Raw genomic sequence first — 14,003 nt, 5'->3', positions numbered from 1 at the left:
ATCCCTTAACTTTCCTCAGACCCCATCCCCTGCCCCAGTTCCATCAGTGCCACATTTTCACCATCCCTTTAGACTTCCCTTCTCTGATCCTGAACGATCAGTGCTCAGCAGAACCCTAAACTTAATCCCCCTATGTCCCCATCTCAATAAATTCTGAGCTCAATATAATGTTGAACTCTTCCTGTATCCTTTGGCAATCTTCTACACTATCCACAATACCACCAATCTTTGTATTGTCTGCGAACTTACTAACCCACCCATCCACGTTTTCATCCATTTATATATAGCACAAACAGCAGAGGTCCCAGAATGGATCCCTGTGGAACACCATGACTTCTAGAATATGTCCCTTTGACCACTACCCTCTGCCTTCTTTGGACAAGCAAATTCCGAATCCAAACGGCCAAGTCACCATGGATCCTATGCATCTCCAACTTCTGAATGAGCCTACCATGTGGAACCTTGTCAAGCGCCTTACTAAAACATCCACAGCTCTACCTTCATCAATCACCTTCATAACCTCTTCAAAAAACTCAATCAATTTAGTAAGACATGACTTGCCCCCTCCCCCCCAACTAACTGTCCTGAAGTAACCATGGCTCTCCAAATGCTCAAAAATCTTATCCCTAAGAATCCATCTCCAATGGCTTCCCTACCACTGATGTGAAACTCACTGGTCTACAGTTACAAGGATCATCCCTATTTCCCCTCTAAAACAACTGAACAACAATAGCTACCTGCCAGCCCTCCAGGACCTTGCCTGCAGCTAGAAAGGACACAAAGACAGAACATAGAACAATAGAGCACTGGACAGGCCATTTGGCCCACGATGTTGTGCCGTTCTTGATCCCATTTATACAAAACGTTCTCCTCCTGTTTATCATCCATATCCCTCCATTCCTTTCATATTCATGTGTCTATCTAAAAGCCTCTTAAGCTCCACCAAACTGCCTGATTCCACTACTATTTCTAGGAACCCACTCCAGGCACCTACCACTCTCTGCATAAAAAACTTGCCCCTCATGTCACCTTTAAACTTCCCCCTTCCAACCTTAAAAGCATGTCCTCTGGTGTTTGACGTTTCTACCCTGGGGAACAGATTCAAACTGTCTAATCTATCTATGCCTTTCATTATTTTAAAAACCTCCATCATGTCTCCCCTCAGCCTCCAAAGCTCTAAGGAGAATAACCCAAGTTTCTCCAACCTGTTCTTGCACCTCATACCTACTAATCCAGACAGTATCCTGGTAAACCTCGTGCACCTTTTCCACAATCTCCACATCTTTCCAATAATGGGGCAATCAGAACTGCACACAATACTCCAAGTGTGGTCTGGCTAAAGTTTTATATAGCTGCAGCATGACTTCCTTACTCTGATACTCATTCCCCCTACCAATGGAGGCAAACATGTCATACACCTTCTTTACCACCTTATCCATTTGCGTAGCCACTTTCAGTGAACTGTGGACCTGGACCCCAAGATCCCTTTATACCTCAATGCTATTAAGGGGCCGACCATTAACTGTATACTTTCTCCTTTCATTCGACCTTTCAAAGTGCAACGCCTCACACTTCCCAGATTAAACTCCATCTGCCACTTCTCTGCCCATATTTGTAACTGATCTATATCCCATTGTATTCTTCGATAGTCCTTTACACGATCCTCAACTCCATCAATCTTGGTGTCATCTGCAAAGTTGCTAATCCGTCCATCTATATTTTCATACAAATCACTGATATATATCACAAACAATAGAGGTCCCAGCACCGATCCTTGCGGAACACCACTGGTCATGAAGCTCCAGCTGGAATAACAGCCTTCCATCCCTACTCTGTCTTCTATGGGCAAGCCAGTTTCAAATCCAAACTTACAATTCACCATGGATCCCATGCATCTTTATCTTCTGAATCAACCTACCATGAGGGACCTTATCAAATGCCTTACTAAAGTCTGTGTAGATGTCATCCACTGCCTTATCCTCATCAAGCTCCTTTGTCACCTCCTCAAAAAACTCAAGCAAGTTTTTAAGGCATGACCTGCCCTGCACAAAGCCATGCTGACTCCCTAATCAGGACATGCCTTTCCAAATGTACATAAATCCTATCTCTTAGTATCTTCTCCAATAGCTTCCCTACCACTGATGTGAGGCTCACTGTCCTATAATTACCTGGATTATCCCCATTTCCATTCATGAACAAAGGCACAACATTTACTACTCTCCAGTCCTCTGGGACTTCACCTGTTGTTAGTGAGGACACAAATATTCTTGTCAAAGCCCTAGCCTAGCAATCTCCTCACTTGCTTCTTTCAATATTCTGGGATATATGCCATCAGGCCCTGAGGACTTATCCACCTTAATGCCTTTCAGAAGACCCAGCACTACCTACTTCTTAATCTTAAAATGTCCCAGCACATTAACATGCCCACTCGGTTTTCTCTATATTCCAATTCCTTCTCCTCAATAAATACCATTGCAAGGTACTCATTTAGTACCTCAGCCACTTGTTCTGACTCTAAATACAAATTCCCTCCTTTATCCTTAAGTAGACCTGCCCTCTTCTTAGTTATCCTCTTTTTCTTAATATAAGTATAAAATGCCTTGGGATTCTCCTTGACCCTGCTCACCAAGGACATTTCATGGCCTCTTTTGGCCTTCCTAATTGCCTGCTTGAGCACTTTCCTGCTATCTTTATATTCCACAAGGCCCCAGTCTGATTTTAGCTTCCTAACCCTTACTTGTGCTTTCTTTTTCTAATTTTAGGATGTCTTGGGTCATCCAAGGTTCCCTTACCTTACCGCTCTTGTCTTTATCCCTTACCGGAACTTGCCAATCCTAAACTCTGATCAGCTGGTCTTTAAACTACTCCCACATATCAGATATGGACTTGTACGACAGCAGCTGCTCCCAATCAATGCCCTTTAGCTCCTGTCTTATCCTGTTGTGATTTGCCCTCCCACAATTTAGTCCCTTCCTGCAAGATCCAATTTTATCCTTACTCATAATTATCTTAAAACATAATGTATTGTGGTCACTATTCCCAAAATGCCCATTGACTATTAGGTCTGTCACCTGGCCTGGTTCATTTCCCAAAACTAGGTCCAGTATGTTTTCTCCTCTAGTTGGACTCTCCAGATACTGTTTCAAGAACCCCTCTTAGAAGCACTGAAGAAATCCCGCCCCATCTAAGCTTCTTTACTTATGGAAGTTCCAATCAATATTGCGGAGATTAAAGTCCCTACTATGACAACACTGTTCATTCTGCACCTTTCCATAATCTGTCTACATATCTGTTCCTCCACCTCTCGGTGGTTATTGGGAGGTCTATAGCATAATCCCATCAGCATAATTGCACCTTTCTTATTCTTGAGCTCCACCCAAATTGCCTCTGTGGATGAACCCTCTAGTATGTCCTCTGTGAGTACTGCTGGGGCGTTCCCTGTTATGCCTCCACCTCTTCTATCACCTTCTCTATCACATCTAAAACAACAAAACCCAGGAATGTTGAGCAGCCAGTCTTGTCCCTCACATATCCAGGGCTCTGAAATGGCAACATCATAATTCTATGTACTGATCCAGGCTCTAAGTTCATCCTCCTTACCCATAATACCCCTGGTGTTGAAACTTCAGCCCATCAGTCCCACCATGTTTATTAGCCTGTCCCTTGCTGTCCTTCCATTCAACATTACTTGTCATACCATCTTTTTTGCCCTCAACCCTACCACCTGTTGCCCTGCTGCTGTGGTTCTCATTTCCCACCACACTAGTTTAATTCCTCCTGAGTAGCACCAGCAAACCTTCCGCCGAGGATATTGGTTCCCCTCCAGTTCAGATGCAAAACGTGATGGGTCCCACTCGCCCTGGAAGAGAGCCCAATGATCCATAAATATGAAGCCCTCCTTCCTGCACCAGCTCCTTAACCATATATTGAACTGCACTATGTATTTATTTCTCACCTCACTGCCACGTGGCATCCTGAGATTACAACCCTGGAAGCCCTGCTTTCTAACTTCCTACCCAGCTCCCTAAAATCATTTTGCAGGACCTCATTCCTACTGCTGCCTATGTCATTGGTAACTATATGGACCATGACCTCTGGCTGCTCACCATCCCCTCTCAGAATATCCTGTACCCGCTGTGAGACATCTTTGACCTTGACACCAGGGAGGCAACACACCATCCAAGATCTTGGTCAAGGTCCCAGTGATCTCATCTCTTAACTTCCTCAATAATTCAGGATATATTCCATCAGGCTCTGGGGACATCCACCTTATTGTTCTTCAAGAGACCCAAAACTACATCTTCATTAATCTCAAATTGCCCTAGCATATTAGCACGCTCCACACTGATCTCACTATCCTCCACGTTCTTCTCCTTGGTAAATAGCAATGCAAATTACTCACTTAGGACCTCACCCATGTCCTCCATGTTCCCTCCTTTATCCTTGAATGGTCCTACCCTCTTGTTACGAACCAGCAACAAAAGAAACACACTGAGTCATGATTCAGTGTTTAAAAACTATTTTATTAATAACTAATGATAATAAGAAAAATAAAAGTAAAAATGTGTGTGTGTGTGTGTGTGTGTGTGTGTGTGTGTGTGTGTGTGTGTGTGTGTGTGTGGGGCAAAGTCCCAAACTCCAAGTCCAGGAATGGTTCTTAAAGTTCAGGTCAGCAAGCCATAAGGTGAAACATGAGCAAAGGCTTCTTCAACAATCACCGTTGTCTAAAGATAAGATGTAGATGTAGAGAACATAGAGAGAGTAATTACGAAATCCAAATGTTCCACGATGGAACCCAAACGACACCTCAGTGTTTACTCGGTAGTGACTTCCTCACCCCGAAAAGCATCCGACTTGTGGTCGTCCACACACATACCTGTTTCCTTCTACAGGTCATCAACAAAGTGAACTCCACTGGATTACTTCCAATTTCCATACGTGGATTGCAGTGACAGACAGTTATTGTTTCTCATCCATTGACAGAGAAACTAGCAGGCTGGTGTCTCTCTCCCTTTTCTCTCTCTCCTCTCTCTCTCTCTCTCTCATTGACTTCAACTGCCTTCTTCAACAACATCATTACGTCCTTTATCTTCTGTTGATGTAAGCACGCCACACACACACACACACACACACACACACACACACACACACACACACACACACACACACACACACACACACACACACACACACACACACACACAACTAACTCTAAAAGGGACATTCACCGAGTCCGTAACACCTCTCCTTAGTTATCCTCTTGCTCTTAATGTAGGTGTAGAATGTCTTGGGATTCTCTTTAGTCCTACTTGCCAGGGACATTTCATGGCCCCTCCTGGCTCTCCTAATTCCCTTCTTGTGTTATTTTCTAGATTCTTCATAATCATCAAAGGCCCCATTTGATTTTAGTTTCCTAAACCTTACATTGGCTTTCTTTTTCTTCTCAACTGAATTCACCACCTCTCTTGTAATCTAGGGATTCCTTACCTTGCCATCCTTGTCCTTCCTTTTTACTGGAACATACCTGTATTCTGTACAGTTGGTTTTTAAATACCCTCCACATGTCAGATGTGGACTTGCCCAAAAATAGTTGTTCCCAATTAACTCTCCCTAGTTCTTGCCTACTACTCTTGTAGTTTGCCCTGCTCCAATTTAATCCTATCCCACAAGGTCCATATTTGTCCTTATCTATAGCTATCTTAATACTTAAGGAGTTGTGGTCACTGTTCCCTAAATGTTCTCCCATTGAAAGGTTAGTCAATTGGCCAGGCTCATTTTCCAACACCAGGTCCAGTATGGCCCCTCCTCTACTTGGACCATCTACATACTGATTTAAGAAAAACTTTTGGATGCACCTAACAAACCTCTTGCACTCTAAGAAGATACCAATCTATATTGGGGAAGTTGAAGTCACCCACGACAACAACCCTGTTGTTTTTGCACCTTTCTCTAATCTGCCTGCATGTCCGTTCCTCAATGTCCCAGTAACTATTGGGGGAGAGGGGGGAGATCTGTAGTATAATCTCATCAGATTGATTTCACCTTTCTTATTTTTGAATTCTAACTATATAGACTCAGTGGATGAGCCCTCCATTATGTCCCCACTGAGTGCTTCTGTGATTTTTTTTATTTACAGCATGGTAACAGGTCCTTCCAGCCCAACGAGTCCGTGCCACCCATTTTAAACCCCAAATTAACCTATCAGTATGTCTTTGTAATGTGGGAGGAAACCGGAGCACCCGGAGGAAACCCATGCAGACATGGGAGAACGTACGAACTCCTTAAAGACAGCGACGGGAATCGAACCAAGATCGCTGATGCTGTAATAGTGTCGCGCTAACCGCTACACTACCGTGCTGTTCCTAATTAATATGCAACTCCCACTCACCCACCCCCTTTATCTCTCTATCTTTTCCAAAACATCAAAATCCTGGAACACTAAGCATCCAGTCCTGTCCCTCTCTCAACCAAGTCTCTGTAGTGGCCACAACGTCACAGTTCCATGTACTGATCCATGCTCTAAGTTCATCTCCCTTACTCTTAATACTCCTGACATTAATATAAATACACTTCAACTCATCCGTCCCACCTTGTATATTACCTTGCTCCTGTCCATCCTTCTCATCCACTTGGACTTCTCCCTCTGGAAAATTACCATCTTTAGCTCTATTCATTGCTAACTACTCATGGGCCATTGACTGTCTTAACTTTTCCACTTCGCTCACACACTCTATCCAACCCCTTTCTGAACTTGCAGCATTCCATTCATTAAGAACGAACCCCATTACTGTCACCAAACCTGTTAACAAGGGTACTGTTTTGGTCTGGTGAACAGACCTCAATCTTGCAGAGGCTAGACGTTAGTTCTCAGATACCTCCTCATACCTCCTTTGGATCATGATCCTATGGTCTCCCAGACAGTTTAGAACTTAATTCCTCAGGAGATCTTCCCTTCACAGCTCCCAGCCTTATAGTATCCCAGCCCTGCACAGCCCTCTTCTATCTCCTGCCCAAAATTCACAAGCAGGACTGCTGTTGCAGACCCATTGTTTCTGCTCTTTTTGCCACCAAACTTATTTCTTCCTACCTTGATCTATCCTTTCTCCCTCTGGTCTAATCCCTTCATATCCAAGATACCTCTGATGCCTCTGCCACTTTGACTGTTTTCAATTCCCTGGTTCCAACAGGCTGATCTTTACCTGGGATGCACATATCCTTTACATAGAGTTCCCTTGGTCTTCATCTTCCACCCCACCAGCCTTTGCATTCAACAGATCATTCTTGGCAATTTCCACCACTGTCAAAGAGATTCCACCACCAGACACATCTTCCCTTCTCCTCCCCTTTGAGTTATTCACAGGGACAATTCCCTTTATTACTCCCTGGTGTACTCTCCATTGCCACCAACCGCTTCCCTTCTTACAGCATCTTTCCATGCAACCACAGGTGATGCAACACTTGTCCTTTACCTCTTCCCTTCTCACCATCCAGGGTCCCAGTCTTTCCAGATGAAGCAGTGATCCACTAGCACTTCTTCCAAACTAGTGTTCACCATTGATGTTCACATTTGCAGTCTCCTCTACATTGGAGAAACCAAACACAGATTGGGTGACCACTTGCATGGCCATCACGTGGAACACGTGCATTCAGTCTGCAGGATCAACCCTGAGATTCCCGTTGTCTGCCACTTTAATTCTCCATCCCACTCCCACTCTCAATTATTGGCCAGCGGCCTCCTGCACTGTTACAGTAGGGCGCAATGTAAGCTTGAGGAACAGCACCTCATCTTCCATTAGGGCATGGTGTACCTTCTGGACTCAATATTGAATTCTTCAACTTAAGGTAACTTGATTTCTCTGTCTGTATCGGTTGTCTACCTGTGACATTGGCTCGGTTTGTTTTTTTTCCTGTTTTTCTTTTCTTTTCTGGAAATGAAGGACATACCCACCCTCACCTGCCAGGCATGTCTTTCTGCTCTGCATTTTGCAAGTCCTACTTCTTTTGTCTATTTTTTCTTGTCTGTGTTCTCACTCTATAAATGCTCCCATTTACTCATTGACCAGATAACCTTGTTTGCAGCTTATCCCCTTGGTCACACAAGTTTTACTCTATCAGGGTCATCCTCCTTCCCCCACCTTTCCTTCAGTTTAACAACCTCCTTTTTGAGGTCCGTCCACCATAGCCTTCAGGAGCTCCCGATTGCTAGCCATTTTAATTCCCCTCCCTATTCCCACATTAACCTGTCTGTTTTCTGCCTCCTCCACAGAAAGGGTGATGCCAAACACAAACGAGAGGGACACCACCTCATATTTCGCCTGGGTAGTCTACAACCCAATACCATAAACACTGAATTTTCCAATTTCAAATAACCTGCTTCCCCTCTGTCCCCTTCTCTCTCATTCTGATCTACCCAGTTCCTCCTCCACACACCCAGCCCCCGCCCCCATCACCAAGTTTCTTTTCCCTCCTCCACCTATTCCATCTGCCCATCACCCACACACTCTTCCCACTGGGTCCCCTCCCCCCACTGTTCCTAGCCCAGCTCCCTTATTTGATTCCATGTTCCACCTTCCATTCTTATCAGATTCCACCATCTATAGCCCTTTGTTCCCTCTACCTATCACCTCCCAGCCTCTGTCACTATTTCCACCCCTCACCGCTCTTGACCCACCCCTTCCCCTCACCTCTTTATACTGTCTATCTCCTCTCTACTCTTTCAGTCTAGACAGGGATTGACCCAAAACGTCGACTGTCCATTACAGATGGCGCCTTGACCTGCTGAGTATTCTCAGCATTTTCTATTTGTATTTTAAATTTCCAGCATTTGCAATTCTTTTGACTTTCAAATCCAGCATAACTATCTTGCCTGCCTTGTCCTCTCATGGAGCATTTCTTTATTGCAGGACACACTGCCTTCACAGCAGAAATATCTTCCCAATGTGGATTATTCTCAGAAAGTAACCATAACCTTCTCAATCCCTGTGATACCCTCCATCAAAATTGCTGTGCTTGAGTTTGATATTGGCCCTCACATGAACAAAGAATGGTTTTATTTCGTGCAATTTTATATCCAATAGAAATTGGCTATGGAATTAGAAGGAATGAAACCATACTCTTTCTTGACACTTTATGTTCACTATTACTTGTTTATTTTTTTCCAGGTATTATGGGTTCAAATGCTGTTTCTTCACAAAGTAATTTGTACTGGAGCACACAATAAACACAACAAAATACATTTCTGCATTCATATTGGCTGAGCAATGATATGAGGCATTTGGTATCTTTGGTAGTTTTGGTTATTTTCGCCTCTTACTCTTCACTGTCCACCCCCCAGCTTAACTAAATACTGAGTAGAATTCTCTTTCTTTTAATCCGGCTACCACCTCTTTGCTCTGACTTTACCATTTTAGTCAACGTTTATAATTATGCAAATACGCTTGTCTTGTAATTTGTCCAGTGCTTCACATGGATTCATTGAACAGATGAAAATTAATAACATGTATTGTGAATTGTTGATTGAAGGGTAAAACTACTTCACTTTTGCCTTCCCTCCCCAATTAAAAAAAGCTCAGGCTCCATCAACGCTTCACAAAATATGTTACCAAATTTGCATTGGCTGAGCGTCAATAACCAATTACATTTCACTGGTTGAGTGTCAATTTGCAAACAGTGGTCCCATTGGCTGAGTGCCAAGGACATAATATGCTCTGAGTGGCCAACCAATAAAGAACAAGTTGGCTGTACTCAGCAGGCAGGCTGGACCAATTTGGAAAGTTGGTACATCACTCAGTTGGTAAGTTATGATTTTATTTTGTTTATGCAATAGTTTAGTAATTTTTTTTCCCCGGCCAACACTCCTGTAATGAAACAGTGTTCTGTAGGATTGTGCTAAGCAGGGCACCAGTCTACTCAGATTCACAAACCAAAATAAGGCCAAAGAGCTATTTGCCTAGTTGTCTGCTGTACCTGCATGTTAGCTTTCAATGTCTCGAGTCCCTCTGATCATTCACGTTTCCCAATCAACCACCATTTAAAAACACTCAGTATTTCTGTTTTTTACTTCCAAGGTGGATAATCTCAGATGCTCCAGATGGTACTTTATCTTCCATGTTGTTGCCCACTCAGTTAGTTTGCCTATCTCTATCCCTCTGGATTTTTGAATCCTTGTCATTAATCAGATTTTTACTTAGTTTTGTGTCACCAGCACACTTTGAAATATTACATTTGTCCTCTCAGCCAAATCATTGATATGGATTGTGAATAGTTAGAGCTGAAAAACCTAGTTATGTGATAAGTCACTTGGCAGACTGCCAACCTGACAAGCACCTGCTTATTCCTACTCTTAGTTTTTTTATCTATTAACAGTTCTAAATCCATGTTAGTATATTATCCCTAGTTCCCTGTGCCTTGGTGTCACAGAGTCATAGAGTTGTACAGCACCTTCGGCCCCCCATGTCCATACCCATCTTTTTACCCATCTACAGTAATCCCATTTGCCCTCATTATGACTGTATTCTTCTATGTCTTGTCCATTTAAAAGTGTATGTCTAAATGCCTCTTGAATGGAGTAATTGTATCTGATTCCATTACCTTCTATGGCAGTGTGTTCCAGATATCAAACACTCTCTGTGCAGAAAAACATACCAATCAGATCAAAATCAGAATCCGATTTATTATCACTGACTTAGATGGCATGAAATTAGTTGTTTAGTGGCAGCAGTACAGTACAAAGACATGAAATAACTATAAATAACAATAACAAAGTAGTGTTCATGGCTTCATGGATCATTCAGAAATCTGATGGTGAAGGAGAAGAAGCTGTTTCTGAATTGTTGAGTGTGGGTCTTCAGATTCCTGTACCTCCTCACTGATGGTAGTAATGCGAAGAGGGTACATTTTGGATGGTGAGGGTCCTTACTGATGGATGTGTCAACATCTCAGAGGATCTATCCTGGGCTCACCACATTGATGAAATCACAATGAAGGCACACCAGCAAGTCGCTAGGAGTTTGAGGAGATTTGGTATGTCACCAAAGACTCTTAAAAATTTCTGTAGATGTACAGTGGAGAGCATTCTGACTGGTTACAACACAGCCTGGTATGGAGGCTCCAATGCATAGGATTGCAAGAGGCTACAGAATGTTGTAGACTCAGCCAGCTCCATCATGGGCACAACCCTCCCCATTGAGGACATCTTCAAGACGTGGTGCCTCAAGGTGTTGAGCACCACCTCTTGAAGATGTCCTTGATAGGGAGGGTTGTGTCCATGATGGGGCTGACTGTAGCCTCTTGCAATCCTATGCATTGGAGCCTCCATACCAGGCTGTGATGTAACCAGTCAGAATGCTCTCCACTGTACATCTACAGAAATTTGTAAGAGTCTTTCGTGACATACCAAATCTCTTCAAACTCCTAGCGACTTGCTGGTGTGCCTTCATTGTGATTTCATCAATGTGTTGAGCCCAGGATAGATCCTCTAAGATGTTGACACCCAGGAACTTAAAGCTGCTCAGCCTTTCCACTGCTGACCCCTCAATGAGGACTGGTTTGTGTTCTCCCGATTTCCCCTTCTTGAAGTCCACAATCAGTTCCTCGGTCTTGCTGACATAGTGTGCAAGATTGTTGTTGCAACACCACTCAACCAGCTGATGTGTCTCACTCCTGCATGCCTCCTTTCACCCTCTGAGATTCTACCAACAACCGTGGTGTCATCGGTGAATTTATGGATGGCATTTGAGCTATGGTTAGCCACACAGTCATGAGTAGAGCAGAGAGTAGAGCAGTGGGCTAAGCACACATCCTTGAGGTGTGCCTGGTTTGATTGTCAGCGAGGAGGAGATAATAAGACATCTTTATTCATCATATGTACATTGAAACACACAGTGAAATGCATCTTTTGAGTTGAGTGTTCTGGAGGCAACCCGCAAATGTCGCTGTGCTTCCGGCACCAACGTAGCATGCCCACAACTTCCTAACCCATATGTCTTTGGAATATGGGAGGAAATCGGAGGACCCAGAGGAAACCCACGCAGTCACAGGGAGAACATACAAACTCCCTACAGACAGCGGTGGGAATTGAACCCGGGTCGCTGGCGCTGTAATAGTGTTATGCTAACCGCTACACTACCGTGCCTACATTATTACCAATTGCACTAACTGTGGTCTGATAAGAAAGTAGAGGATCCATTTGCAGAGGGAGGTACAGAGGCCCAGATTTTGAAGTTTGATGATAGTACTGAGGGAATGGTGTTGAACGCTAAGCTGTAATTGATACACAGCAGCCTGATGTATGTTTTGCTGTTGTCTAGGTGTTCCAAAGCAGAGTGGAGGACCAGTGAGATTGTGTCTGCTGTAGACCTGTTGTAGTGGTAGGTGAATTGCAGCAGGTCCAGGTCCTTGCTCAGGCAGGAGTTAATTCTAGCTATAACTAATGTCTTGTAGCACTTTGTTGCAGTGGATATGAGTGCTACTGGGCAATGGTCATTGAGGCAACTCACCCTGCTCTTCTTGGGCACTGGTATGATTACTACCCTTTTGAAGCAGGTGGGAAACTCCGACTGCAGCAGTGAGAGGTTGAAGACGTCCTTGAACACTCCAGCCAGTTGGTTGGCACAGGTTTTCAGTACCTGGCCAGGTACACTGTCAGGGCCTGATGCCTTTCAAGGGTTCACCCTCTTGAGGGATGTTCTGACATTGACCTCCAAGACAGATCACAGGGTCATTGGATGCTACGGGGGGTTGCATAGGTGTAGTGTTATTCTTTCTTTCAAAGCCTGCATACAGGCGTTGACCTCATTGGGGAGTGACGCATCACTGCCATTTATGCTGCTAGGTTTCACCTTATAGGAAGTAACGGTATGCAAACCCTGTCACAGCTGTTGTGCATCCAATTGCGTCTCTAGCTTCACTCAGAATTGCCTTTTCACTCTCATGATGACCTTCCATAGGTCATACCTGGACGACTTGCAGGGTTCTGGATCACTGATCTTGAATGCCACAGATCTAGTCCTCAGCAGAGACTGTGAATCTCCAGGTTCATCCAGGTCTTCTGGTTTGGAAAGACTCATCCACGCATGTCTTGATGAAGTCAGTGACGGCTGTGGCATATTCGTTTAGATCTGAAGACAAATCCTGAATAAGGTCCAGTCCACCGATTCAAAGCAGTCCTGTAAACGCTCCTGCGCCTCCCTTGCCCATACCTTCGCAGTCCCCACCACTGGTGCTGCAGTCCTCAGCACCATAGATCTATGAACTATGGACTGGGGCCCCATGGTCTCTTTATTCATCAATATTCTTTACAGCCCTACCATTTACTGTATATACCCTAACCCTATTTTAATTTCAAAATGCATCACCTTTCACTTGTTGGGATTAAATTGCATCTTCCAATGCTCCACCCAACTTTTCATCTGATCTATATCCTGCTGTAGCCTTGGGCAAGCTTCATGCTAACTACAGCATTACCACTTTTCATGTCATCTACAAGTTGACTCATTGTACATCCTATATCTACATCCAAGTCAGTTATGTATATCACAAACAGCAAAAGTTTCAGCACCAATCCTTGTGATACACCTCTGGTCAGAGACTTCCAATCAGAAACATATCCTTCCACCACTACCCTCTGCCTCCTATTACCAAGCCAGTTTTGGATCCAATTAGCCAGCTTGCCTTGGATTCCATGTGCCTTAATCTTCTGGATCAACTGATCATGCACAATCTTGTCAAATGCCTTACTAAAGTCCATATACACAACATCAACTGCCCTACTTGCATCAATCTTTGTTACCTCCTCAAAAAACTCCATCAAATTAGTGAGACAGGATTTCCCTCCTCACAAAGCCATGCTGACTATCCCAAATCAGTCTCTGCCTTTCCTAATGAACATAAATATTGTTCCTCAGAGTTTCATCCAATAATTTCCCTACCACTGAGGTAAGGCTCACTGGCCTGTAGTTACCTGGCTTATCCCTACTGCCCTTCTTAAATAAAGGGACAACATG

This window comes from Pristis pectinata, chromosome 11 (assembly GCF_009764475.1).
Source record: "Pristis pectinata isolate sPriPec2 chromosome 11, sPriPec2.1.pri, whole genome shotgun sequence".
Classification (NCBI taxonomy): Eukaryota; Metazoa; Chordata; class Chondrichthyes; order Rhinopristiformes; family Pristidae; genus Pristis; species Pristis pectinata.
The sequence above is the reverse complement of the archived record's forward strand: the minus strand, read 5'-3'. Positions refer to the sequence as shown.